This window comes from Heterocephalus glaber, unplaced genomic scaffold, assembly GCF_053883595.1.
Source record: "Heterocephalus glaber isolate CG9 unplaced genomic scaffold, H.glaber_assembly_v1.0 deba00000818, whole genome shotgun sequence".
NCBI lineage: Eukaryota > Metazoa > Chordata > Mammalia > Rodentia > Bathyergidae > Heterocephalus > Heterocephalus glaber.
The window spans coordinates 14,669,217-14,696,993 of NW_028258164.1; the positions used below are offsets into that span (position 1 = coordinate 14,669,217).

The 27,777-nt window shown below is 50.7% G+C and overlaps 1 protein-coding gene across 6 annotated transcripts in view; it reads right to left on the reverse strand.

Moving 5' to 3' along the window:
• Positions 1 to 27,777, reverse strand: part of Prkag2 (protein kinase AMP-activated non-catalytic subunit gamma 2) — a 238,918-nt gene that overhangs the window by 174,963 nt on the left and 36,178 nt on the right. Inside the window, exon 1 of one of the 6 annotated variants that reach the window (XM_087207710.1) lies at positions 16,464 to 17,261. The exons of 4 other annotated variants lie outside the window; for them this stretch is intronic. The gene's annotated coding sequence lies outside the window, so the exon portion shown is untranslated. Of the gene's footprint in view, positions 1 to 16,463; positions 17,283 to 27,777 lie in introns of those variants that run through there. One more of the 6 variants, XM_021240861.2, reaches the window with a different exon arrangement.

Sequence of the window (27,777 nt, forward strand, 5' to 3'; positions counted from 1 at the left end):
CAGGATAACTGGACCGGATGCCCCCAGGGAGCCAGGACGGTCTCTCATGCTCAAGCCCAGCCTCTGGTGGGGCTAAGAGCCTCCATACACATGGGCTGCCCTCCCTGGTATTAGCGAGCTGCCTCCCCTCTCCCACGCCACAGGCAAGATGATTAATGACTCGCAGGGCGACAGAGACAGACTGTAAAGAGGGGCTGCGGGGTGGGGCTCCCAGTCGGAGTATGGGTCAACCTTTGCTCTGCAAAAGCTTGGTGGGACCTCTGTCTCCTCATGTGGTGCTAAGGATGCTGTGCAGGGTGGTGCCCCGCTGACTGGCCCTGTGTTGGTTGTGCCAAGGGATGCTGGGGACACCCCCACCTGTGTTCCCAGGCCCCAAAATGTCCTCATAGGCGACTGTTCCAGGCAGGGTTGACCCCAGGCTCTACTACCCTGAAGATCAGCAACTCACACTGACCTAGCGTCTTGTCTTCTCCCAGCCTGTCTGTAGCTCAGGGGGATGCCACAGGGGCCTGGGTGGCTCATAGCCCACGAGGAGGGAGGTGAGTGCCCACAGAAGCCCCAGGACTCTAGGGAGCAGCGTCTAAGCGGCATGATCGGTGGAGCCGCCTCCCACGGGCCCCACACATGGGCTTCCGCAGCTCCCACAGGGCTTTGTGCAGCCCAGCATAGGACACGCACTGCCTCTACTTGCCTACCTCACACTCGTCCCATGGAAACCAGCTCTCCCCAAGCTCTTGGCCACCATTTTTCAAACTGATCCTCCCAACCCATCCCTGGTTCCTAAAATCTATTTAGCGCATCACATGGCCACCAAGTCAGAATAAAAATATGAATGCATCACAGTGATTCATGTCTCAATTATTCACATGCACGTGTGCACACACCTAGAGAACCAGTGTTCTACTTCTTTTTTTTTAAGTCTGAGGATTGAACCCAGGACCTTTACCCTGAGCTACACCCCTAGTTCTTTTCTTAAAAAAATTTCATTTATTTCAAAATAGGGTCTTGCTATGTCACTAAGTTATCCAGGCTGGCCTTGAACTTTCAATCCTCCTGCCTCAGCCTCCCAGAGTGCTGGGATTACAGGCATGCGCCACCATGCTCAGCTAAATGTACTACTTCTTACAGCACTGTGGATGTCAAAGTCTAACGATTCTGCATCAGATGAGCTTTGGGACAGTAGAGGTAGATTCCAGGGAACAGACAGCAGTAGAGTGCAACATCCCAAGACCCCTAAGATCTGTCACAGGAAGAAGGCCATGCTTCCTTCTCCTGGCTGCTGCTTTTGGAACCCTCTGTGCCTAGAAATATGCACATCGTGAAAAGACTCGCCACTCCCATGCCTTAATTACCAAGGGAAAGTGCTGAGTACCACCCTCCTTCCTCTGCTTCTGTCTGCCCCCTCCGCTTCTCCCAGGACCTATGACTCGGGCTCTGCTGCTCTGATCCACCAGGGAGCATGGCTCCTGCCTACCCATTTTCCCAGGTCACTCCCAACCCAGAGTAGCAGACACACCCACAGGGACAACTCCTATAGCCAGGCCCTGGAGCAGTGCCTGTTACTCTGACCCTGCCTAGCCAGGCTGCCGCAGGCCCTCTTACTTCTGATTTCTACACCCAGCACATCAGGCAGTCATCAAGGTCACACTTAGAACAGTCTCTGAAGTCCTCCTGGTCCCTTATGTCACAGGTAGGGTAACAGATGCCCCAGGAATGTCCAGTGAGTTGCTTAAAGCCATGTGGTGGAGCTGGGACCCAGGGAGGATCACAACTTTGTAATTTCTATAATTTCTAGCTGGGGTCTCTTTCCAGCTGATTTGGGCTTAGGTTTCCACGACATAGATAACAGTGGCTACACCTTGCAGAGTGGTGGAAGCCAGCTGCTCGGAGCACTCAGACGACGTTAGTTAGGATGACAGCCAGAGCAGAGCCTCCAGCTTAAGTCCTGTTGGCAGCTCTGTAACCAGCCCTGGTTCCAAGTCACCTTTCTCTGCCATCTGTCATCTTGGTGTGAATCTGCCACTTTGGAACCCTTCACCTTGTGGTCGTGGCCATCAGGATGAGCAGCTGCCCCAAGAACTTCCCAGGAATCCCAGAATCATCGTGGCCTCCTTCAGACTGGAGGTCGGGAGTCGATCTGTACAGGGGCACAGGGGTCCCCAGGGCACAGTCTAGACAGCACAGGGAGACCATCAGGTCCGGGAGATGAGGTTGAGAACCCCAGGGGGCGTGGGTGCATCCTGGCACAGACAGCTCTGGGTGACGACAGGGCAAATGCCGACTGGAAGCGAAGCAGGAGGGCAGGGTAATGGGAGGTGGCACTGTTCTGTTTGTCACGGCAAGGAGGAGTCGCAACCTCACACATTTGTCTAAATCCGCAGAGTGCACAGCACCAAGAGTGAGCCCTGATGTCAACAAGAGCTGTAGTGAATGATGTCACTTATATCAACCTAGCACATGAATGCAAGATGTCACCAACACCAGAAATTAGAGGGGCCGTGAGGGGGCACACGGGATGCGCTATACTTCCTGCTCAATTATTCTGTAAACTTAATGTTATGGTTTGGGTCTAGATGTCTCCCCAAAGCCTCATGCAGTCATAGGGCTTTTTCAGAGGTGGCCGGATCTAGAGTGTGTGATGTTGGGATTAAGGGGGTGTGATTACTAAACCAGTACACTGATTGGTTTGGCACCACCCTAATCCTGGTAGTCTGCATAAAATAAAAGGGGCAGAAAGACACTGTTAAGTTTCCCTTGTTGCTTTTTTTTTTTTTTTTTTTTTTTAGACAGGGTCTCACTATGTAGTTCAGGCTGGCCTTGAACTCACTGTGTAGCCCAGGCAGGCGTCAAACTCATGGCAATTCTCTTGCCTCAGCCTCCTGAGTGCTGAGATTACAGGCGTGCACCACCATGTCCAGCCTCCTTGCTTTTGCTACCTTCTGGACACCGTGAACTGTTTCTCCCCTGCCAGGCCTTTCTGCCACGCTACTCTGCCTTGAAGTCAGCCGATTATGGGCTGAAACATCTACAAACAGTGAGCTAAATAAACCTTTCCTCCCTTAACTTGTGAGTGTTGGGTATTTTGTTCTTTTATCAGTGGGAGCTTTTTTTTTTTCTGGTACTGGGGATCAAACTCTGGACCTTGCGCTTTCAAGGCAGGTCCTGGACCCACTGAGCTAAATCCCCAGGCCAGTGTTGGGTATTTTGTCTCAGCAACAAGACAGAAGTAACTAAGACACTCAAAATGCTCATCCTTCCCTCAAAAGCCTATTAATTAAAAAAAAAAAAAGAAAATCAATGACAGCAAATGGGCAGAGACGGCCTCAGTTCCATCTGCCACCCAGTCACTGTCTGCAGCCCAGACCATTCACCTTCAGTGGTCACTGCAGGAGCAACTGGGGCCCTGCCTGGAGCTCCTCAGCGATGTCCATGGTCCTCGGTCCACTAGGGGACAGGAGATGGAGAGGCTAAGTCATCGCATGTCCACACTACAGGTCCTTCCCAAAGGCAGGGGACAGGCATGTTCCCACACCAGGCTTGGGGTCAGGAAGCCATGGGATTCTGTCCAGGTTCAACCCTCTGCAGGCAAGATGAATGAGGCTGAGACACTGACTGCTCACTTGCAGGGCTGAGCGGCCGGGAAGCCGGGGACAAGGGTCTGAGCACCAGGTCCGACCTCGCAGGCCAGGCCTGAGCATGGGGGCAATGTCAAGGGCTTCTGCCTTCCTGCTCGGGATAGAGGCCAAGCACCAGCTGGAGCCCAGCACGTCCGGAGGTGGGGGACAGATGACAGCACACTGTGCAGCTGAGTTGCTGGTGGGGACCAAGGGAGGCAGAGTAACTCAGTTTCCTGGTGGGGGACTGGAGGCTGTAAATCACGCTGCTAATGAATCCAAACAAGGGAATTTGTGGGGTTGTTTTGATTTCTGTTTTTTGGTTTTGCTGCCAACAAACCCATTCTGTTCTGGAGGCGCTGGTTACATAAGGAGGAGAGGGAGAGAAATGCTGGGGTGTGAAGCCAAAGACACCAGGCAAGCAGGGATGTCTCAGACCAGCTGCTTGCTCCAGTGGGGAGTCAGGTACAAAAAACAGGGGCTTGTTTGCAGCTGTGCTTTGTCAAGGAAGAAAAGAATCTGGCTTCTCACCTCCTGGGGAAAGGGGTAAAGGTCATCTCTTGGGACAGAGTTGAGACCTGGTCTCCGAGATGTGCTTGTCCCCGTTGGATGGGTGGCTCCATGACTGTTTTGTGGATGGGATTGGAAAGGAGCTTCCTAGAGAATGTTCCCAGCTTCTGTCACCCACACCCCATGAGAGAACACTGGGGTCTTTAATCCTCACTGAAGGAGCACAAAGGACTCTTCTGGAGCCAGAGGAACACTGGGGGGGCGGGGGTGGGGGGTGGTCCCAGCAGTGCCAGCACTTCCGAACTCTTTCTTGGTTATCACTGGTTTTTAGGGTTTGAATGTGTCCCCCAGAAGTCCATGTGCTGCCAACTTAATCTTCACGTTCATATGTTAATGAGATACAGAGGTGGGCCTTAGGGTTAGTTTAGGGTTAGATGACACGGAGAGGGTGGGGACCCCGTGGTGGCCCTAATGGTTTGGTAAGAAGAGGACAGCGCTGAGCCAGCACACCTGCCATCTCACCACGGGATGCCCCACCACATCAGGATGCAGAACAAGGCCCTTGCCAGATGTTGAGCAGATACAGCGCCATGCTCTCAGCCTTCCCAGCCCCTAGAACTGCGAGCCACATAGATCTGTACTGTTTATAAATCGCCCAAGCTTGAGTATTTCATGAGAGCAACACAAAAGGGAGTTAAGCCCCAGCAAGTCATGGAATCTTTCTGAAGCACGTACATTTGGCAGTGTGGCAAGGCCCTAGGGACACCTCCTTCCACTGTGCACCAAGGGGCTCGACACCCCACGTCCTTGGGCCCAGAGTGAGTGGAATCCGTCTAGACAGCCATTTCCCAAAGACCCATTTTTAAACTGATCTGGAAGATCCAGGAAGAAGAAAGGGAGGGACACAGGCAGGGAAAGGGGAGCTGCCCGGGGCGGTTCCCAGTTGCCACCTGGTCCCCTCTGGGTTTGCACACAGCCCTGTGATCACGGTTTATGGGACAGAATTGAAAGATCACAGTGGGTCAGTTCTCCCTCCACTGTGTGCTCAGCCTGGAGAAAAGAGCAGCACTAAATAGGAACTTTGTCGGCTGCAATCCTCAGAGGTTGCCCACTGTCTGCAGAAGTCCCATGCTCCCTGCCTGGCACCTAATGCTCCCAGGACACAGCCCGGGGCACAGCCTCTCCCTTCTCTTCCTCTATTCTTCTGCAGCACCCAATGGACACCCACCCTGGGCTGGGACCTACTGAGGTCGCTGTTATTCTCACAGTGCTGGCTCACACGTGCCACAGTTCAAGGTTACTATATATAGGCCACTTTCAAGGCGAAGGCAAGCCAGGTATCTATTTGCAATCAAGAACATTTTGCATAGAAATTTAAAATGCTATTTATCATATTGGTGTTCAAGGACACACTGTCAGTGTCATCAAGGACTTTTCTTTTTATTTTATTTATTTTGTTTGAGACAGGGTCTCACTATGCAGTCCAGGCTGGATTTGAACTCACTATGTAGACCAGTTTGGCCTTGAATATACAGCAATCCTCCTGTTTCAGCCTCCAGAGTGCTGTGCCAGACTACATGCATGTGCTACCATGTCCTTTTCCTCCTTTGAATTAAAGTGGCCCTCTAAGCCAGACATGGTGGTGGACACCTATAATCCCAAGCACCCTGGGAGGCTGAGGCAGGAGGAACACAAATTCAAAGTTGCCCAGCCTGGGCAACTTAGTGATTTGGCGAGACCCTGTCTCAAGAAAATAAAATAATAATAAGGAGAAGACCTCTCAGAGAAAACAAAAATAAAATAAAATAAGATACAGGGACCTTTTATGTCACAAAGTTTGATAGGCACTGGCCCCTACCATAGCCTCCTACCTGGACTGAACTGACCCTGTGACCCTGCCCTTTTGCCAATTTACAACCTACTCATCCTCCCAGAGCCTGTTGAATGCCTGCAACCAACTTTTCTGGAAAATCCAGGTGGAAATGATCTCTCACCCCACTGCATTTCAATACCTGAGAATTTAAAATCATTCACTCAATGCATTGCCCATTTGCAATATGTATAAATTTTATCTCTATATAGATTATGAATACGCTGAGGGTAACAGTTCTGTTATCCAACTAACTTATAAGAAAGAAGTACATATCAGATTCAAAAGTCAAAACAAAATTACACATCCTTGAACAGCCATACTCTCCCCCTGGACCCATCCCTGCAACATCCCCAAAGGATCCACTTTTAGTTACTTATCCAGCTAGGGCATCTTTCTGCAAATGCAAATTAAGTGTGTTCTAAAACAAAAGGATCACATATTCTGCTCTACATGCTTATCACTTTACATATCTAGGAGTTCTTCCAATATCAGCACACAGAGATTTTTGTTTGTTGGTTTGGTGTCTGTGGTAATGTCTTTGCTTGGAACACCCTAGCACAACCAGCTGCCCTCAGGTGACAGAGGCTGTTGTGGCTTAGGTCCCCCATGCTTTAGGTCCCCTAAAGTCTCTTGTGTTTGGAGGCTGATTGGATCATGGGGGCTCTGTACTCATCAGTCAGTGGATCCATCCATTGATGAGTTCACAGCTTCATGTGCTCTTAGGAGGTAGGGCCTGGATGGAGGTGGTCATGGGGGGCGTGGCCTGAAAGGGTGTGATCTTGTCCCTGGCTCCTCCCTTTCTCTCTGCTTCCTGGCTGCCATGAAGTGAGCAGCTGTCCTCTGCCAGGCCCTTTCACTGTGCTGTTTCTGCCTTGGAGCCAACCAACCATGGACTAAAATCTCTGAAACCATGAGCCAAAAAAACACCCTCTTTTTTTTAAGTTTCAGGAGTTGGATATTTTGTCCCAGCAACAGGAAAGTTGTCTAATACAAAAGATGACTTCAGCTTTGGCTATTACAGGTAATTAATGCTGCAGTGAAAAGCTGTGTATCAACTTTATAGTTCCAAGATATGTTCCCAGAAGTGTGATTACTGCCTCCAGGGCGATGCACTTAGGATTTGAGGCAGTTACTGCTGTGCCCTCTTCAGGGGTGGGCCAGTTTGCTTTCTTCACCATGGGCAGAGGGCAGAGGTTGATTTCTCCGACCTCTGACAGATTATGGTGTCAAACTTCTGGATTTTTGCAGGACTGGTGCTATGGTTTAGACTAAAGTAGTCTCAAAGTCTCCTGTGTTCAGAGATGGGGTGACTGGTTAAGTGGACACCATACTCATCAGTGGTGAATCCACTGATGAGTTTCTAGCTGAATGTGCTGTTCAGAGGTGGGGAGTGGTTGGAACAGGAGTCTCTAGGGGTCTGACCTGGAAGGCTATTTATGTCCCCAGCTCCTGTCCTTTTCTCTCTGTTTCCCGGCTGCCATGAGTTGAGCAACTTTTCCTTCATGAGGCTGTTCTACCACACTGTTTCTGTCTTGGAGCCAGCTTTCCACGGATCAAACCCTCTGAAACCATGAGCCAGAATAACCCTCTCCTCCTTTCAGTTGCAGGTGTCAGGTATTTTATCCCCAAAATGGGAAAGTGACTAATACTACTGTTAAGAAATGGCATCCAGGGCCGGGGATTTAGCTCAGTGGTGCCACTGCCTGCCTTGCAAGCACAGGGTCCTGAGATTGATCCCTGGTACAAAAAAAAAAAAAAAAAAAAAAAGAAAGAAATGGCATCCATGTGACCCAAATTTACATCTGTTTTATGTGTCTTGGGGTTTTTTTTTATGGCACAGAGCATCTACACAAGGCAGAATTACATGGGACAGTGTTTCTGAAGCTCCAGGTAAGGCATGGGTTGTGAAATCAACTGAGGCCAAATGGCAGTGGGAAGTAACATCACTTGATGCCCAAGACTAGGTAATAAGGAGCCTTTCAGGGTCCCCATATCACACTAACAATCTTACTTCCTGAGACCTGTGTTACAGGGAAGCCCAAGTTAGCCACGTGGAGGGGTCACCTGCAGAAGAAGCCTCACAGCCAGTCCAGGCACCAGACGTAAGAAGGAAAGAGCCGTTACAGGGCTCCAGCTCCAGCCACCAACTGACAGAAAAAGCATTTGCAGGCCCACGTGACAACCACTCAGTGGAGCCAGGTGAGCCCTCAGTCCACAAGAGAAGATCCCAATCATGTTTCTCATTTAGGGGTGGTTTGTTATGCAGCAGTGGATGCCCAGAATGTGGGGTCACCTTGTGAAAGTTACTTAACTATCCTTGTTTTCTAATCTCTAAAACGAGAATCATAGGAGTTCCTAGCAGTAAAAAAGTTACTATATAGGAGTGTCTAAGCAAAAACACATCTGAGTTAAAATATAAAGAATTATTGTGATTGCCGGGAATCATTTGAAAAATGTCAGTTATTACCTTAAAATGCTTAGCTGGTTTTAGGGGCAAGATGCTATTATCACTGGGCCCAGTGGGTTAGATGACAGACTCTTCTTGCTCAGAGCTTTGATTAGAGAGGTGGATTCCACCATGCCCAGATACCTGCCCAGACTCATCCCAAACATCACTGCTCAGCTCTAGCAAAGTAACTCTTTTTTTCAGACATATTTCTTATATTATTTGGGGGGCACTGGATAGTAAGAAGGTATAGAGATGCATTACATGCATAAAGCTAGTTAGAGGAAGGAAATTTTTTTATAGGCGGTGTATTAGTTAATCATAGTGTAAGCATGGGTAGGATGCTCAAATGAAAAGGAATAAGGCAGTCAGGATTAAGTTCAGAGAGGCAGAATGAGGGCACACAAGGGATGCTTGTTGACCAAGTTAGGGACAAAGAAGTCCCTGTAAACTGAGAAACCCTTTGGTGAGCTCCTAAATTCCTCAGGTGCTGACCTCATTTATTGCAGAAAGAGTGAAGGAAGGAAAGATGGAGGGAAGGAGGGAAGAAGATGGAGGCTGATGGAGGTTGGTGATTTCTGGTCTAGGGAGAACAGGAAAAAACACGACAATGGAGGCTCTTGCAGTTTTCTACCTTTCACAGGGTGGAGAGGAAATTGCACATTTGCCCACGATTGCCAGGCAAGAGAACAGCAAGACTGTGCTCTCACTGGAGTCTTATCAACTCTGGTCACACGGATTATCTAACGCTGATCAGGAAGGGTGGTATCGGGAGCTACTAAATGAAACGATTAACAGATGTGTGTGAGACAACCTTTTGAAGCTTAGGATGACTGGGAGGAAACAGAGGGAGTCTTGGGGAGATTTAAAAACTACGTCAGGGCTGATGTATTTATTCATTTTCACACCCACTAGGGATTCATGCTCATGTCAGGAGTCAGGCTGGATATCAGGTACACAAAGATGAAATGCAGAGCCCACCCATCTCCATAAACCTGATCAAAAAGTGACTACTGAGCCATCAACACACCCATTGGGTGGATGAAAGAAAAACCAGCAATCTGCAGAAAGTGGGAAAGTATCTACCCTGCCAATCCTGGGGTACTACGTGCCTTTTTTTTTGGTACTGGGGATCAAACTCAGGACCTTGCACTTTCGAGGCAGGTGCAGTGCACTGAGCTAACTCCCAGGCCCATTGCATTCCCTTTTCACACAATGAGAGTAGGATTTTCAGGAAGCAGCTATACTGTGGGTGACAGGTATATTTTATCATTTAGCAATATTCTCCAGTTCAGTTGGCCTCTGGTGCCAAAGCACCATGGCTTGTTACACCAATCAGACAGAGCAGAGTTTTGTCCCTCTCCCGCCTTCCTTCTAGAACCCAGTTTGCAGACACAGCTGCAACAGGGCTAGGAAGAATGAGTTGGCAGGTGTGAGGCGTGACAGACTCACACAGGTACTCATGTTGCCTATAACTGGACCCCTTGTTTGGTCAAGGCAATATATCAAAAGTAATTCAGAATCCATCAAACTGAACTCTTCTCTGAACTGACAGGTTATATGATTAGCTAACTTGCTTTTAGGAGGTGGGGTCTGGTCAGAAGGGGCAGGTCACTGGGGGCGTGGCCTGGAAGATTATATCTCCCTTCCCTGCTCCTCCTTGACTCTTTCTGCTTCCTGACCACCATGCTGTGAGCAGCTCTCCTCCATGCTGTCCTGCCTTGAAGCCACCTTGCCATGGACTGAAACTTGAGCAAAAACAAACCACTCCTCCCTTCAGGTGTGGGTGTCGGGGATTTTGTCCCAGCAACGAGGGAAGTAACTAAGATAGGTGGAGACAGTCAAACAAGAAAAAGTTCTTGGATGAGTCCAGTTTGGGGAGCATGGTTGTGGGGACCCTAGACTTATTGTTAGGCCATAGGATAGAGAAGGGGCTGAAGGTATGGTTCTCCCACTGCCATCTCCCTGGAAACCAGTCCCTCTCCCTCGAGCCCAGTCAGAAGTATAGTGACCACCAAGCCCCCAGAAGATATTGAAGTGGATATTTAAGTGTGAGGAGTATGAGTAGCTGACTGATCTCATGTTCACGGATCTGGAATTCTTACCCACTTGTGTTCCAGGCTTGGTCAGAGGGGCAGGAGCTGAGACCCTAAAGGACTTCCAGCGCCAGGGCCTGAGTAATTTTCAGGCTCCTTTCACTGTCGAGTGCACCTGATCGTGCTGTGTGCTGTTTTGTGTGTGTGTGTTTTGTGTGTGTGTGTGTGTGCTCGTTTTTGACAGTGAGCATTCAGTTAAGGTGTGGCTGGTAGCTCTTAGACTGGTCTGTGGATTTACCACAGTACCTAGGCATTTGCATTTATCCAAAAATACTCTGTGGAGTTTTCTGCAATTGCACAATGATTTCCTTACATGTCTTCTTGAGTGGAACTAGGGAAGTCAGTCCAGTGGGAACTGCTGGACATCTCTTTAGAGGTGGGCAGGAGGGAAGAGAAGGCTCCTCTACCACACAGACAGCCCTTAGGGCCTTGTGAGATGCGACTCAGTGGGCTTGGGGACAAGGAAGGAGGGATCAGGGGAAATCTGATGGCACAGGTCACAGGAGCACTCGGACATTCGGGATCTGGTCTGCTGTCTCCTACTCAGGAGACAGTGGGGGAACAGTGCTCAGAGACGGAGGATGGCTTTGGAAGGGAAGAGGAGAAATGAAGAGGAAAAACAGAGGCCTCAGAAAGCCCCCAGAAGACCCTTGTAAATGCAGCCCAAGATGGTAGCCTGGCCCAGTGTCCTGGCTCCAGGTGGCCAAGGAAAGCTCCTGGGTGGCAGCTGGTGACCCTGAGGGGCTGAGAGGAGCCCCTAACACTACCCTCGGGGACCTGGAGCACAGGGGAGGGGTTCTCAGGCCCCTGCCAGGCCAGAGCAGCACCGATTCTTCTCTTTGCCCTCCCTCCCTTCTTCTCCCTCCAGCCCAGGCCCGTCATTCCTTCCAATCCACCCCCTGGAGCACATGCTGGAAGACCAACTGGTAAGCGCATTTCAAGGCTGTGCGATTTGAGCAGATAAGTGTGGGATGACTCAGAGTGAGTGGGTGGTGACAGATGCCTGCAGCCAGCTTGGAGCCAGGCTTGGCTGGGTCCTGGGAAATGGTGGGCTCAGGTCCCGGCCTGACATGAAGGGCAGATCCCACCAGAGGTAGAGGGCTCCAGGCAAAAGGGATGGAGCTGCCCGGGCTTCCCCTTTCCCAACCCAGCCGCCCCCACCACTGGATGGGCACAGAATCAGCAGCCAGAATCCTGGAGAGGCCCTCTGCCTTCTGCTACAGGAATCAGACAGGTCTCAGCCCCAAATCCTGGCCACCACGATGGTAGCCTGGTGTGTCCGGAGGGCACCTGCAGGCCAGGTCTCCCACTCGCCCTCAGGACAGGAGGTTGGCCCGTTATATTGGTCTCCCAGGGCTGGAAAGCTGTTATCCTGCTCTGTATGAAAACACAAACTCCCCTCCATAGACAGGCGGATTCCCTCATAGATAGCTAATCCTGGGGTCGGGGTCGGGGGAGCTCAAACCAAGCACTCTATTGGAGGTGGCAGATACCCGAAAACCCACCTAGGAAGAGCTCCTTGTTTCCTGCCAGAGCTGGGCAGGGAAGGCTTTACGGAGGACAACAGAGGCTGAGAGCTCACTTACTTTCTTGGTTGAACAGAAATCACCTGCTGCTGCTTGATGGGGAAAGCATTCCTAGCAATAGCTTTGTACCTGTCCACTGCTCGGCTGTCCCTCTGCTCAGCTTTCCACTGCTCAGCTGTCCACTGGCTATGGGTTTTGTAAACCCCAGAGGCCCTACCCCAGCCATCCCAGAGCTGTAGGTGGCAGTGGAGCTCTGGTGACAGGTCCCAGGAAAGGTTTTCCTGCCCCAGACAGAGCAAGGGCATGAGTGCCACACCCACCATGGTTCATGGCAGAGTAGCCATGTTGTTGGCCCCTGATTAATTGGCATTTTTGCACTGTCTCTAGAATAAATGAGGACACTATTTTGTTTGGTTTTCTTGCCGCCTTTTCCTTAACACAAGCCATCCCAGGTCACCTTTCCCCCTGGGTATCTCTAGGTGGGCCCCAGTCCTTCCATGTGAGTCTCAGAATACCCCAAATGCTCACACCTGAGAGCCCTAATTTCACTTCTAGCATAAAACCATGATCCTGGTTGGGGCCTGGCCAACACCACTTCCAAATCAAGAACGTCAGCACTTGAGGTCAAAGACATTCGCTGTCTGGAACATGGGAGCAGGAAGAGGCCCAGGAGGCTTCTGAGGCTCGATGCTTCTTATCTCTCAGCTCTTGATTCTGAAGCTGGCTCTTTCTCCGAGAAGCAGTGAAACCCAGGCCTAGGAGGCCCAGTACCATAGGAGCCCTTCCCTCAACCAAAAAGAAAAAGACAGCTATGCTGGGAGAGAATGCAGACTCTGACTCTCCTTCTGTCTGCTTTGCCCTGAAGACCCAACCTGGCTGCTGGGGTCTCCAGCAAGTCTCCCTTCCACACTGCGGGCACAGCCTGCCACCCCAGGGGTGGCTTTTGTCCCACAGCCTCCGAGTGTCTGGTGCCTTATTTACTGGAATCCACCCAATGAGGTCTACGCTCGAGAGTGACTAACAAGCCGAAGCCATGATTACCAGGCAGATGGCTGTCTTCCTTGAGAGCAGACATTAGACAATAAAATGCCACCCCATACCTCGCCTGCAAAGGAAAATCCAAACAAAAACTCAAACCTGGCATTGTTTTCCTTCTGCACTTTCTCTTACATCCCCCTGCCCCGCCCCCACCCCCGGCCCCAGTTTATAGTTTGGGATGAGAGGTGCCAAAGAGAATCTTGAAAGGAATTTATGATCCAAGAAAGATTACGACATGAAAAGCCACTGTGGCCTTCGGGAGAAGGTGAGAGAGGCAGAAACACATAGGATAACAGATGACCAGAAATCAACGTGATAGCAGGACAGATAGGCCAAGAGGCAGGAGCCCTGGGAAACAGGTGGGCTGAAGGGCTAGAAACCCAGTGGAACCCAAAGCCTCGCCTGAGGTGCTGATGGGTAATCAAGGTGGAATTCACAGAAAACAGAATCCAAGGCATTGCTGTGGAAGGTGTTTACCAGGCTCTGCTGGGCTCTCAGGGGCCACATCAGTCTGAACACTTGCCTGAAGTGCAGGACCACTGTTTATTGAGATCTATCCTGTCCCAGGAATCGCCATTGGTGAACTGCTTTTCACACCAACCTGTGAGGGAGGAACTCTTGTCTCTATTTTTAAGAGAAAAAAGAGGCTCAGGAAATGAAATAACTTGCGCATGGCCCCCAGGTGCTGTGTGACAGACACAACATAGAGTCCCAAGTCCCCAGCCAAAGGATGCTAGGTCAAGAGGGAACATCGCCAAGATCTTGGGCACTGGGGGCTAATGACTCAATTATACTATTCTCTCAACTCAGATTTGAGGTTCCAGTCCCACGGTCCCACTGTCAACCCCTTTCAGGGCTCTCAGCCCTAGGTCATGCAGGTGGCAAGGACGCCTGGTCCAGGTGTAGCTGGAGAGCATGGAGAGTTGTTGTGTCGATGCTGGACATTAAAATGCCAAGAGCTGGAGAAAAGCCTGGCCGTACCTGAGGGCCTTCAAAAGCCACTCGTAGGTCCAACCTGGGTTTATCACTGACGCCATGTTGGCAGTGAGAATGGAGATGCGCATTTTTGCTCCCAGACATCCAGGCCTGCACGGAGCAGTCACAGGGACATGTGTGGAGTGAGCAGGGCCTGGGTGTGAGCTCTAGCTTTTCCACTGCCTGGCTGTGCTATGTCAGGCAAATTCTTCAAGTTCATAGAGCCCCAGTTTCCTTGTGTAAGACAAGGAAAACCTCCCAGGATTGCCCTGAGGATCAAAAGATTAACATCCATGAAATCGCCAAGGCTGGAGCCCAGTGCCTACTATGTTTGTAGTCAAGAAATAGTTACTGAGATATGAAATACAACCAGCATATAGCAGTTTAAGAGGTGATAGGGAAAAAGGAGATGAATCCTTTAAGAAATGATGACTCTAGCTGACTGCTAGGAGTTAACAACTGAATCGATCCCAAAGAATGAACTGAACACAACTTCATACAAAATAATGCCCATGACAAAACATACACGTGTTAACCTAGATTAGCCCCCAGGCTGAGTATGGCTGGTGGTGACGGGGGATGAGCAAGATGGCTATGCAACATGTGTGGGACAAGGAACTCAAAACTCTAAAAGGAAAGAAAAAGATCTATAGTTTGAAAGGGAATTCTACTCATTACACCAGCTCAGCTGCTGCAAGAAGCTGCACGGAGGATGTACATTTCCAGGGGCCTCTGTCAGCCTGATTAAGTACCTTAAATATCCTAGATTTTCCAATATGTTCACTGAGCAAATTTAACCTTTTAACCCTCAGTTTCTTTTTCTATAAAATAAATTTGCTCTTCTCTCAAGGGTTAATGTTGGACTAAAACAAATAAACAAACAAACAAAAAAACACCTCACCTTTGACCCATCCACTCCTTGGATGTTTCCATGCAAGGGGCAGCTAGGAAGATGAGAAGCCCCTAGACACCTCTTTGAGTCAACAAAGCAAACCTCCCTGAGCCTGGCCTAGGGGTTCATGGGCCCAGGTCACTGACTCAGTCCAGTACACCTGTCTGTCGTGTCTCTAGGAAGTTCATGGGCCCCTCCCCTCTCTCCCTCTTGCATTAGTCTTACCTGGACACACCTAACAGCACCTGAGATCCTCTTCTACTCATGCTTGGGGCCCCTCTGCCCTCCCACCAGCCTCTGCTTGTAACCCGGTGTAGCCCCAGGTCTGGTAGTACCTGCAGAGCTTGGGCCCCCTCCACCAAGGCCCGGCCCAATGGCTCTGGCCCTTACAGTCTGCACTGCCACTCTGCTCAGTTCACTACCAGCTCACGTTTCTTGAGTTGTTCGATATCACCTTTTCTCCTCATCTGGATTGCAAATTCAGAACATAACCTCAAGCTTCCTTTTCCTCCTGTCGCCCTCCCTGGGCTACGCCAGTCCCCGGAACTAAGCATCAAGACTATGCTGGAGTTCTCTCCAGGCACAGTTCCTATGACTTGGGGACAGGGATTGTAAGTCAATAAAAAACAAAGTGACAGTGGCTTGCTCCAGGGGCCCAGCCTCAGTGTCGGGAGAGGACCAGGAAGGGCACCCTGGGCATCTCTGAGTCCAGCCCTTTCCAGCCCAAATCTCACCTTGTGCACGGCAGAGTGAGGCAATGGTTAGGCCCCTGGTTCTCGGCCTCCAGCTCCTGCTTTCACCACAGAATGGATGCCCACCCCATCTTCTCCGCCTTCCCCTCTCATGTCTGCTTCTTCAATGTCTCCCCCACAAGTTAAACAAGCAACAAGTAAGCTTTCAAGAGCTCTGGCTTCTAGTAGGAGACCAGCTCACTGGCCAGTGTTTCTGTGGGCAAGAAAGTCCCAGGGATCCCTTGGGCCAGGTCCCCAAATCCCCCACTCAGTCCCCACCATTTTCCATCGGGGTCCAACTGAATGAATGATGACTCAGGAAAAGGAAAGGAAAGGTAGAAGAATGTCAACTTTGGTAAGATTTCAGCTTTGCAGAGGGAACTTTAAGACAGGGGGGAGAGATGGGGAGGAGCCCCTGAGTTCAGGACCCCGTGCTGCTCCCCATCCCGGTAGTCTGGTGGGGGAGGAGGCATCTCTGCGGATGAACGGGGGTGAACACACCCCCACACACTGCCTTCACTAGTTATTCTAAGTCCCCAAGAAAAAGTTATATAAGGAGAAAACATACAGCCCTAACAGGGAGAAGGAACATTGTGTTCAGCCTTGGGGTCTTTAATTTAATTAGGGGCTCCTGGGGAACAAAGCGACAATTCAGCATCAGTCTTGCATACAGAAGAGACAAAGCATCATGAGAAGAAACAGCCACACACGGGGAGGTAAGACTGCCATGCATCTAGAATCCAGCTGCGAAGGTCTGCTTACTCAGCCCCGAGGGGGTCCCGAGGTCTCCTCTTCCCGGTTGCCGGGGAGCAGTGCGGGGCTCTGAGATGCCGGATGGCAGGGATGCGAGTGACAGGAGACACGCAGCTCTCTTGGCTCTGACAAATCTGGCTGCCTCCCTCCAAGGACCCATCCGAGAGGGGTTTCCAAGCCCCTTCAGCACAGAAAATTTCTAGGGTTCAGCTGCTCTCTGGAGCCGCTGCCACGGCACGTCTGCAACAGATGGGGACCGGGGCTGGGCGTGTTCCCAGTCCCCAAAGCAGCGCAACAAGCGGCTGGCAGACAGCATGAGCTGGCCTGAAACAGCGCAGGCGACAGTCCGGTTGGCTGGAGCTGGTTTGCTGTTCAAAATACAGGCAGAGCCTGGGCAGATTCCCCTGGCTGACGGGACTGCAGCAAACTGTCATTACCACCTGTGTCGGGGGCTGCAGGAGGCACCTCGTAGCGCATAGGCAGCAGCAGGAGGGAGGGCTGTGCCGAGTTTTAAAAAGACAGGCGGCAGGGGCAGAATGGATGGAGGCAGGAGTCCAGGCCGATGATGCAGCAGCTGAGGCGCCTGGGCTCCAGGTCCTCCGGCCACACAGCCCCCCAAACTGTCCCCACCTAACTCACTTAGAGGCTGGCAGGCGTCTGAGATCTAGGCTCCCTGGAATTCTCTGTTCTTGGAGCATGAAGAAAGAACTCAGCCTTTTCTCTGCCACAATGATGGCTACAGCCTGCCACAAGGCTCTACTGGTGGAAACCCTGTTAACACCTGGATGCCCAGCTCCAACCAGACAACCCAGACCCCCAGAAGGCAGAATAGTCTCTGCCAGTATTAACCTGCTCTTTATTGTCTTCAGATGCTTTGATATCTGAGACCTTGCTGAGCCGGGGGCGGGGCGGGGGGGGGCTGTCCCTCCCAGTTTGCCGATTCCTAGAGAGAGAACACAATTCACCTGTGAGCTTGCGTTCCCCGGTGCAAACCACTGACCCAGGGCCTTACTATCACCCCTACCTCCTCTCTCACACCCTGCACCACTTTCCTGTGCCCTGATCATCCCAGAGCAGGTACCAGACAAATTAGGGACAGCACTGACACCCCAGAGCTCACCAAAATCATTCAAACTGTCTGGTCCCAAGCCTGCTCACCCTGCCTCGCTTGGTCCTTCCCATGGGAGCCAGAGTGAAGTTCCCACCCATCCTTTTTCCTGGCTCTTTTCAGCTCCTGCCTGGCCCTGACACTGCCCTATGTGGCCCTGTGTGCAGTGCTCTGCCTCCTGCCTCTAGGGACCTGTGAGTAGAATACATTTCTTACTTTCTCACTGGCATTTCTGTATCTTCCTGTCCAGATGAAAGCATCCTGGGTACCTTTCCAACAATGCTCTAAGGGGTCTGCAAGCTGGCTGGAAATAAAATGGACTGGAGTCATGAAGGAGAAAGTGTGGGGTGGTCCCCGTTTCAGGACCCTGCAATGTTCAGTATTAAATTAAACTTGCTGATGACTCGAGCTTTTCAGCAATGGAGGAACGGCTTCAAGAGAGAGTAAATGACCCATCGTGAAAAGTATTCATGTGGAGGAGGATTCTTCCAAGATGCTAGCTTGTAAAGGACAGGATTCAGTTGGCATTTGTTGTCCAGCTAAGGTTGGTGTCAGTGAAAAGTAAGGAAGGGTAGATGTAGACAATGTACGTGGGAAGGCCACATAGAGACGTGACAAAACAGCATTGCCTTGATGTCTACCAAAGTTCAAGGGCAAAAAGGCCACTACATAAGGGCCTGGGACTTCTAATGGGATTGGAATTCTATGGCTTTTCCTAAGGATACTTTCATCCCAGGAGGGTAAGGCCAGTCAGTGTCACCCAAGACCTTGGAGGGGTTAGGGATGGCAGCAAGACGTCTCTAGGAACCAGGAACCCTGAGGCCTGGCCCCTGTCCTGGCTGCTACAAACACCTGACGGCCTGAGAATGTTACTTGAAGCTAGAGCCCTCTGTACTCACCTGTTTTCTTGTCTGTAGCCTGAGCACATGATGTACCACAAGGTCCTTTCCAGACCCAAGCACTAAGACTCTGTGACCACAGCCCAGGTCTGGACCACAGCTTAGTCATTTCTCCGGGCCTGAGTCTGCCCTCTTCAAAAACAAACCAAGTGGAAACGTTTGCTTTGTGCACCTCCCAGGGCTGCTGTTGGGATAATGGATGAACAAGCATTTGGACAAAAATAAACATCAGCTTGGGATGTGCGGGATTATTCTGGAAGCAGAGGGCAGCAGGAGCGTAAATGCCAGGCTTAGCAAAAAGCTGGGGAGTGGAGGGCTGACATCCTCCGGCCAGTCCCCTGGGCCCCAATCTGAGTGGCCAGCCTAAGGTCTAGCCAATCTCAGTATTTCCCCTGCTGGTTCTGGAACTAGCCTTGCTGGGCATGCTGGGCTTGTTTTATTCTCTGTGTGCTTTATTCCAAAGCTATACAAACAAGCCCGAGAGAAAAAAAGCCTAATTCATTTTGCTTGGAAAAGCTGGAAATGCCAGGGAAACAGATGCCATGAACCAAAGGATTATGGAGATTTGCTACACTCAGAGACAGGCATCTGAGAAGGACTTCCTGCAGTTCTGACAGCCAGCAATTCCACGTCTCAGGTCCTGGTGTCACTCACCAGAGACTGAGGAGCAGCATAAAGATCTGAGGTCCGGGCTAAATCGTTTCCAACCACAAATCAGGTTGCCGGCTTCACCAGCGTTTACTTGCTCCCAAAGACTCCATCACGCTTAGGTGGTCTATTTCCCCTTTGGGTTCTGAGCTTGCTCACCTTCTCTCCTTAGAGCACCGAAGTCAGCTCTCTTGAAAGACAAACCTCAGCAGACAGAAGAGACTAGAAAAGCCTGAAAATCACTGTTCAATGACAAACCAAGAAACTAGCTTCCCTAGCTCCACACTGCCCAGTGAGCACCTCGTCAGTGTGTGACAAGGCCCCTTAAGGGCCTGGCCCAAAGTTGACCTTCTCAAACAGAGGCTTGTTGGCCCCGAGGCCTCAGGCAGGTCTCCATGCCAGGAAAGCCCAACCTGCCCCCAAGGGCCTTTTCCTGCCCCGTACCTGTGACCCAGCCCTTTCCCAGGAATGGGTGAGCTCTTTGCATGTGCTATTTCAGTCTGCAGAGCAGGTAAATAAGCACAGGGTTGTTTGGTCAATAAGGAAACTGATGCTCGGAGAGGCTGAGTTACCGAAGTTAGAGAACAGAGAAGTCACAACACTAGGATTTGACCACAGCTGTTCCAAAGCCCAGCTCTGGGCCAACACTGGCGGCACAAACAGGTCCACTCCCTCTTTTATTTCTTTCTTTTTGCTTATTTGCGTCTTCTGCTCCCCCACCCCCACCCCGACCCCGTGGCCCAGGTTTATTCTGTAATTAAAAATAAGAATATGTTCACACTCTCTGAGTTGAGGTACATCGTGTAATGATGGGAAATTGTTAAGTACGTGCTGATCAAGTCATGTGGCGTGTTATGAAATTACATAATAAAGTGACTTCAAAGAGCTGCAAAATGACAAGGTAAATGTGGCAGGAAAATATCAAGCCATGCCCAGTATTGCTGGTGCTGTGTCAGTGGTAGAGATAACTAGAACCAGGAGCACGCGTGTATAAAGCATGGATAAGAGACCTGGGTCAGGTTCCCAACATCAGGAACCTAGCACGAATCCTTGCCAAATTCTAAGCCATCTTTGGCAGTGCACCTGAGTCAAGCCTTGTTCGCCAAGCTCACATTCCTGGGACAAGGCACTGCAGCACACAACCACATGGCCACTACCCTAACCCCAACAGGACCTGCAGCCCTGTCTCCCAACCACAGCACAGGCCCACAGCGAACCTGCAGGGGGTGTGTGTGGAGGGCCGACAGCAGCTGCCCTGGAGCCGAGATGCTGCTTAACCAAGCCCTTATCTGGCTCCTCAACCCCTTAACAGGTGCTCTCCCCATCTCTGCCCCCAGAAGCCTGCAATCCTGGGCCACACAGTCTGTGTGTTGTGGTAGCGGTGGGGCACTGTCTTAGTTACTTTTTTCATTGCTGAGACACCATACCAGACACCCAAAGTTAAAGGAGGAAAGGTTTATTTGGCTTACAGTCTGTAGTGATTTCAGTCTACAGTCAGCTGGCTCCGAGGCAGGGTGGCATGACAGGGTGGCGTGGCATGGCATGGCAGAAGGACATCATGGAAGAGAAATAGCCCATGGCAGAGCAGGCACAAAGCAGCAAACCAGCAAGCAGCAGCAGCAGCCTGCCTTCTTTCTGTCTCCTTATATTCCATCCAGGCTACAAACCTATTGAGTGGTGCCACCCACACCCAGGGAGGGGCTTCCATTATCCACACCCTTAATTCCAGCACACACCCTTAATCCACATCCACACACCTTAATCCAGCTACCTTCTGAAACTCCCACCTATGAGCACATGAAGCTTTTGGGGACAGCTAGATACAAGCCATAAATAGCACTGACAAGAGGGTCCCCTGGGTAAGTGCTGGGCTCCCGGCTTCCCCAGCTTCACCTGAGTCTCACTGGGAAGCAGGTGGCATGGGAGAGCAGGCACAGAATGGATGACCTTTTGGGAGTGCCATCTGGGATCGACCTCACTAAGTGGGATGCGGGAGGGTGGCGCTTTCTGTGTCAGATTGGGCAGCTCAGTAGCTTCTGAAATGCTGTGATTTGGAACCGAGCCAGAGAGGACCACTCTGGCCAGACATCCTTGCTGGGTAGCTGCTTTATGGTGGAGTGAGTGGTGCCACCGTCAGCTAGAGGACCCAGCCATCCGGTGGCCGCCCCAGCTGCAGCCCTCAAGGTCCACATGCCATTGTCCCACATCCTCCACCTCAGGGGGCCCGACGCTGAGCTGTGCCATTAAAAGAATGCCTTTGGGAAGGGGATGCAGCTCAGGGGTAGAGAGCTTGCCTGGCTTGGATCCCCAACACCACAAACACACACACACACACACACACACACACACTCCTGCACCGAGTGAATCTTCCAATGGCAGCAGTGAGACTTCCTGTGACCCACAGGAGCAGGTGGGGTCTGCACCTAAAACTCGTGGCACAGATTTGGCAAATCTGGTCCAAATATTCCTTTCATTGTAACTGACCACTAGCTCCTGAGGCTAGGAGGGGGCAGACAGCTCCTCTACCTCCCGGCTGCTGGAGATCACCAGTATTTACCAAGGTAGCCAGACTCCTGGGTTACAGTGACCTTTGCAATAATTAAGATCTAACTTAATTAGATTGCTGATTGTAATGGGGAGAAACAAAAATCCCCAACCTTCCCCCCCTTAAAGGGTACCAGTTTCTTCATCTTTCAGGGCCAATTCTGGTCTGGTCTGGTTGGGTTGGGTTGGGTTTTGAGACAAGGTCTCACTATATAGTTCAGGTTGGTCTTGTACTCACTATGTACCCCAGGCTGGCCTGGAACTCATGGCAATCCTCTTTACTCAGCCTCCTGAGTGCTGGGATTACAGGCAGGCGCTACCAGGCCCAGGTTCAACACCAATTCTGAACCCTCAATGTTCTTAAGAGACAGGAGGAAACTGCTTCCAGCCACAAGCTTCCCAGAACCTTGAACATAGAACCCAGCTGGCTCCCTCCATCCAAAGCAGTGCTGGGCGCAACAGCGGATTTGTGTCTGAAGAACAGGCTCGCGTCTGCTGAACAATCTCACACTAATAAACTTGCAATGACACATGACCACCAGGTCAGGTGGGTCCTGGGGGGCAAGGCCAGGGCCCAAGCATTGTGTTTTTTACCCACTGCATCTGCTGAGCAAGAGGGTACCCTGGCTGAGACTGCATATACCAGCCTCGTGGTGACCACTCCAGCTCCAGCCCAAACACATGTGCCCAGTCCAAGGTGCAAGGAGCTGCCATTCACGCTGTAGCTAAGACCATGCACCCTGAAATCACCGATATATTTGAGTAAAGAAAACACAACATGCTTAAGACTGTTGAAGCCTCACCTCCAGACATCTCTGATACCACCACCACTCCACCCCAAACCCCTGGTCCCAGGGAGCCTGCCACACCCACTGCCATGGGAGCCTTGGGCTCCCAGCATTTTAACTTTGAGATCCCACCCCTTTGGCTCCTGCACACACCCTTTCAAATGTTCCTTAGTCCCTAACTGAATGCCTCACACAGCTTCTTTGGCCAATCCAGGAAAGAGCTCCCAGACCTGAGCAATAGGAGTCATCACTTGGAGACCATGAACTTGCTGTCAACAGAAACAGGGAGGCACCTGGAGGACTCTGTTTTCTTCTTCTGTTTCTTAAACAGAAACAAGATGAGCTCCTGTTGCCCTAACTCTCAACAGTCCCTTTCCTGTTGAACAGGTATGTATAGCACCCCCAACTAGGTGCCGGCCTCATGTTTGGACATGAGAGAAACAGAAGAGAGATTCCCAACCTTGGAGACTTAAGTCCTGAAGGAGGGAAGTTGTGGAGATAAGGAACAAGCAGGATGGAGTCAGGGTAGCTCCTGTGTGGTACAGATAGCAGCTACCACAGAAATTTCCAGAAGGAAGAACCTGCTTTGGAAGAAAGTCATAGAAAAGGTCTTCATGAAAGGAATAAGGCCAAAGCTGAGGTAAGCAGAATCAGGAAGACCAGAGGCACTGGAGGGTCCTCATACTGTTTAAGGCCCTAGTGCCTCCCTTCCTCTGTGGTCCCAGAGATACTGCCAAAGGTCTAGAAGGCTCTGGAAGGTTCTGGAAGGCTCCAAAAGGCTCTGGAAGGCTCACAGCCACTAGATCTCTTTTAGAGCAAAGAGCACGAATTAGGCCCAGGCTTGGGTCACTAACAGCTAAAGGCCAACGGCCTGAGGCAAAAGCAGCCACTCAGGTTCTGAAGTTTGTAACCTAAAATGGCCTCCACAATACTGCTGAACAGAAAGCTGGGGCTGCCCAGGTGGTGGAAGCCAGGTTGTCGCTTAGCAGGCACAGCTTAATTGAAATCAGCACCAACACACTGTGGCACTAGACAATTGTTTTCTACAGACTGCCTTCCACACCAATACCCCAAGCCAGTGTGTCCTTGTTAAGACAGAGTGGGTTCATCTTCCTGAGCACACCGTGCAGGACAAAAGCCCTCACTCCTCCTACCTTTCCACAGGATCAAATCGCAGCTTTGCCACCTACTAGCACTATGGCGGGTGAATCATAAACCTTTCTAGGCCTGTTTTCCTCATCTGTAAGATGGGATTGATAATCATTACACCGACCCAACAGGGTTTTTGTGAGGATTAAATCAGGGGCACTACATGTATTCTGTTCTGAGTTTTAAGAAAGTGATGCAGCCTGTCCTATTGATGGGTGACTCCGGTGTTAGACAACCTCTACTTAGAGATCTCTCTGGTGACAACTGCTCATAGAGAGAGCCACAGAGACCCTGAACCTCCAAGTAAGGTAGGAAATGGTGGACAGTAAACACAGAAAGTTCCAGAAACACACCCCTGCCATCACTTCTGGGCGAGATGATGCCCTGGCCAGAGCTAAGGCCAGTGCAGAACCCCCGAGCCCGGGAAGCCCCTAGCCCAGGATGTGGGGCCTCAGCAGGGCCGGGGCATTGGGGAGGACTCTGGTGACTCTGCTGTCCTGTCTGCCTTCCTCAGTCACCCAGCTGCTTACACTGGAGAGCCAGTGCTTCTCCTCGGTCCTGGGCGGGGGTTGGGTGTCAGTACCCTAAGCTGGTGGCCATGTGCGGCCAGGCCATTAGGATGTGTGACCAGTGCCTTCCTTCCTTTCTTTTTTTTTTTTTGGACCAGGGATGGAACTTGGGACCTTGAGCTTGCGAGGCGGGCAGTGGAACCACTGAGCTACATCCCCGGCCCCCTTCTTTTCTCACAAACGACGCTCCGAGAGTTGCCAACATGTGTTCACAATAGACAATGTTCAGACCTGATTGAAAAATTAAAACAAGAGAACCGCCCCGCAGCAGTTCATGAGCTGGGGAGGTGGAGGCTGCCCAGCCTGGCAGGGTGGCTGAATCTCAGTCTGCCGGAGTCCAGGCCACAGCGCACTGTGGAGGCAGGTGCGGCTTCAGCTGCGGGCCTGGCTCTGGCCTCAGGCTTATCACAAGCACAGGCAGCGCGCTGGGCACAGAGCCACCTGCCTCTTGCACCAGGGCCAGGCATGACCACTCTGGCAGCTGCCTGTGGTCCTAGAGAAGGAAGTTCAGGCAGTACAGGAAAAACCTGTATCCACTTTGGTTAGCTACAGAGATTCCATGGCAATCATTTTCCCAAAATTGAATGAAGATCAAAACTTAAGCAGAAACTTTTAAAAACATTTCAGTTTTCTTCTTTGATATTATTGGAGATTTGCACCCAGGGGCTTTGCACTGAGATACATTCCCATCCCTTAAAGAAAATTTTTACATTTTGAGATAGAGGCTCACTAAGACACCAAGTTGCCTAGATTGGGCTCAAATTGCATTCCCCTGCCTCAGGCTCCCAGAGTGTTGGAATTACAAGCAGGTGCCACCCCCCAGCTGCCATTTTAAAAGATTCTCCCTGCTGTCATAGGCTGACGTGTGAGCCTCCCCCAAAAAAGTCTGTTGGGGTCCTAATCCCCACACCTCCGGACAGGACCTCATTTGTAGAGGCTGTGGAATTCGGCTCCATTAATGATGGCTCACCACGTGAGGTCACGAAGGGGTGCAGATCTCTCTGCCCTGTAGGTCTAGGGCCAAGGAAGCAGAACCAGGGGCTGGCACTTCGGGCCCTCTGCCCGGCCAGTCCTCGCCCACCAGACGATCCATGGGCACCTCATCTGTAGATGTCATCACTCTCAGATCAGAAGCTGGAGAGGGTGGCAGGAAGACAGGGCACCTACAGTCTGTTTCGGTGCCACCTTAGCCTGGTGCTGGGGTCCTTTACCAGGCTAGGCCAGAGCTACTCCCCACAGGCACTAGCTGGAAAGAGGTCAAGTCCAATCCCAGCCAAGTCGTTTGTTTCAGCCTGGAGGGAACCTCAGAATTTCTGGGGCTGAAAACCAGGTGACACTGAAACACACCCCTAAAACCCACTGGTATAGCCCAGCCAGCTCACTGCAAGGACAGGAAACAGAGAGAAAGGGATGCTCAAGGTCCATGGTAACTCGAGGCCTAACTTGGAGGTCAAATACAGGTGTTTTTGAGCAGGAAAAATGCAGCCAGAACTCTGAGCTTTCCTTTGAAGAAGGAATTGGTTTTTGATATAAACCAAGAAGCAATCAATTGGACTTCCCTTATTCAAGGGTGGTAAAGTGAACTGCCCCCTGTTCAGAATACTGATAATGTTTCACGGCTGAGGAAGCAGCTTGGCTGGACTCGAGAACTGGCTCGGGTCAAAGACCCCAGTGCAGGCTGTGTTCCCCTTCCTTTGCTCTCCCCCTTCTCTGTCATTCTGCCTGCTTCCTGACATCTACATTCTTAGAAGACACATGTGTGATTGGCCCATGCTGCCTGTGTTAGTGTCATGCTTTGGGAACTGTATTGTAGATGATGGCATGAGGTCACAAGACACAGGGATCATTCACAAAGTGTGGCGGGTGTGCTTTCATCTGTAATGAGATCATATCCCCTCAAGCTGTGTGGGCCCCACCCTAGTGGAAGCCTTAAGAGCTATCCTGTGTGTGACTCTCCTCTCTTGTGCCCTGTCGCAGTAAAGACCCAGGTAAGGACTGCACTTCCAGCCTTGGGCTCTCATGCTGGACAGGATCTGGAGTGTCAGAAGTCACCTTCTGTCATTGCTCAGTGCTGAGAACTTGGGGTCACTTGTTAACCCAGTGTAACTCAGCTGAAGCTCACCGACTCTCTCCCACCTCCCTTTCCTCCGATTCCACACCCCTGGTCCATAGAAATTCAGTGTAATCCACGATGGGAGAAAGTCACTTCTTGCACAAGTCACTTGGCACTGTACTGGTGTCTGAACCAAGTTTGAACCAAGGCAGCCTTTGAGAATGAGCCTTGAGCTCAAATACAACACGATGCTTTGTTTTTTCTTCAGCAAATCCATTTGAGAGGAGTCTGTGATTGTTAATACTTTGAATGCATGTTTTGCATCCTCAACGACATTTTAAAACAGTGCGATGATGGTGATCTTTCTGTAAACACTCCTCACCCTTCACCCTTGGAGTCCTACAAGCACCATGTGCTTCCTCTTGGCTGGGTTTAATCCAACAAACATGTCCGGGATGTTTCTTACGTATCAGGACGTCCAGGCAACAAGGCACAAAGATGAAGGACAAAATCTGCCTCCCAAGTCATTCCTGCTTCAGGGGCAGGAATATATCTGAGAGCTGATATAAAGCCAGTGCCTTTGATTCCTCCAGGAAACTTCCTGCCTATTTGTCTGTGTCCTCCTCCGGCCGCCTCTGGTTCCCTCCCCATCCTCTGTGCTGGATGTTGATGCAGTGTATCTTCCCCTAACAACAGAGGCTTTAGTGAAGGCAGACCCAGCATTACAGATACTAGGGGTCTTCAGCCTCATGTCCTGAGCACCAAGATCAAGCTTCCTGCTCATCCTAAGATTCCTTCTCTCCCCTTCCTGGCCCCAATTCCTCCAAGCAAAAATCAACTGGGTGTGGTGGTATGTGCCTGTGATCCCAGTAATCTGGGAGGCTGAGGCAGGAGGATGGTAAGTTCAAGTCTGGCCTGGGCAATCTAACAAGATCTTGTCTCAAAATAAATAAAATAGAATAAAATAAAATTTAAAAGGCTAGAGATATATGCAAAGGCCCTAGGTTCAATCTCCAGGACTGGAGAAAAAAAGCAAGCAAGGAACCAGCAGTTTCTCACCTAGCAGTCAAGGTGACCATGTTTGGGTTTATTTAGGACTGTCTCAGTTCTGATATAGAAAGAATTCTGAAAATCCCCGCTGTCCCCAACAACTCTGGCAGCTGGTCCCTGTGATAGGTGAGGACCCCCTCCCTGTCCAGCTGTCCTCTACACTGCCCACTGGTTCCCATCCACACCCTCCTCCTGTCTGTCCAACTCCCAGTCCCACTAATTTCACCCTTTTCTTCTTTCCATGTTCCAGCTTTCTGGTATGAAGGAATCTCCCTCCCTCCCACCCTTCCCTTCCTTTCTTGGTTTCATTTACGAGGTGAAAAATCTACCCCAACCATTGAAGAAGACAGATAGGGGTTGGTATTTAAAAAAAACAAAAACTAATTACTCTAAAAGAAAATAAAAGTTCCAAAGTGAAGTTCAATATAAATATCAAGACTGACATCCTCAGTACACTGGGACTGTCTACAGAGGCCCTTAAGCATTTCTAGGACATTCTCCACGTATCTCTCATC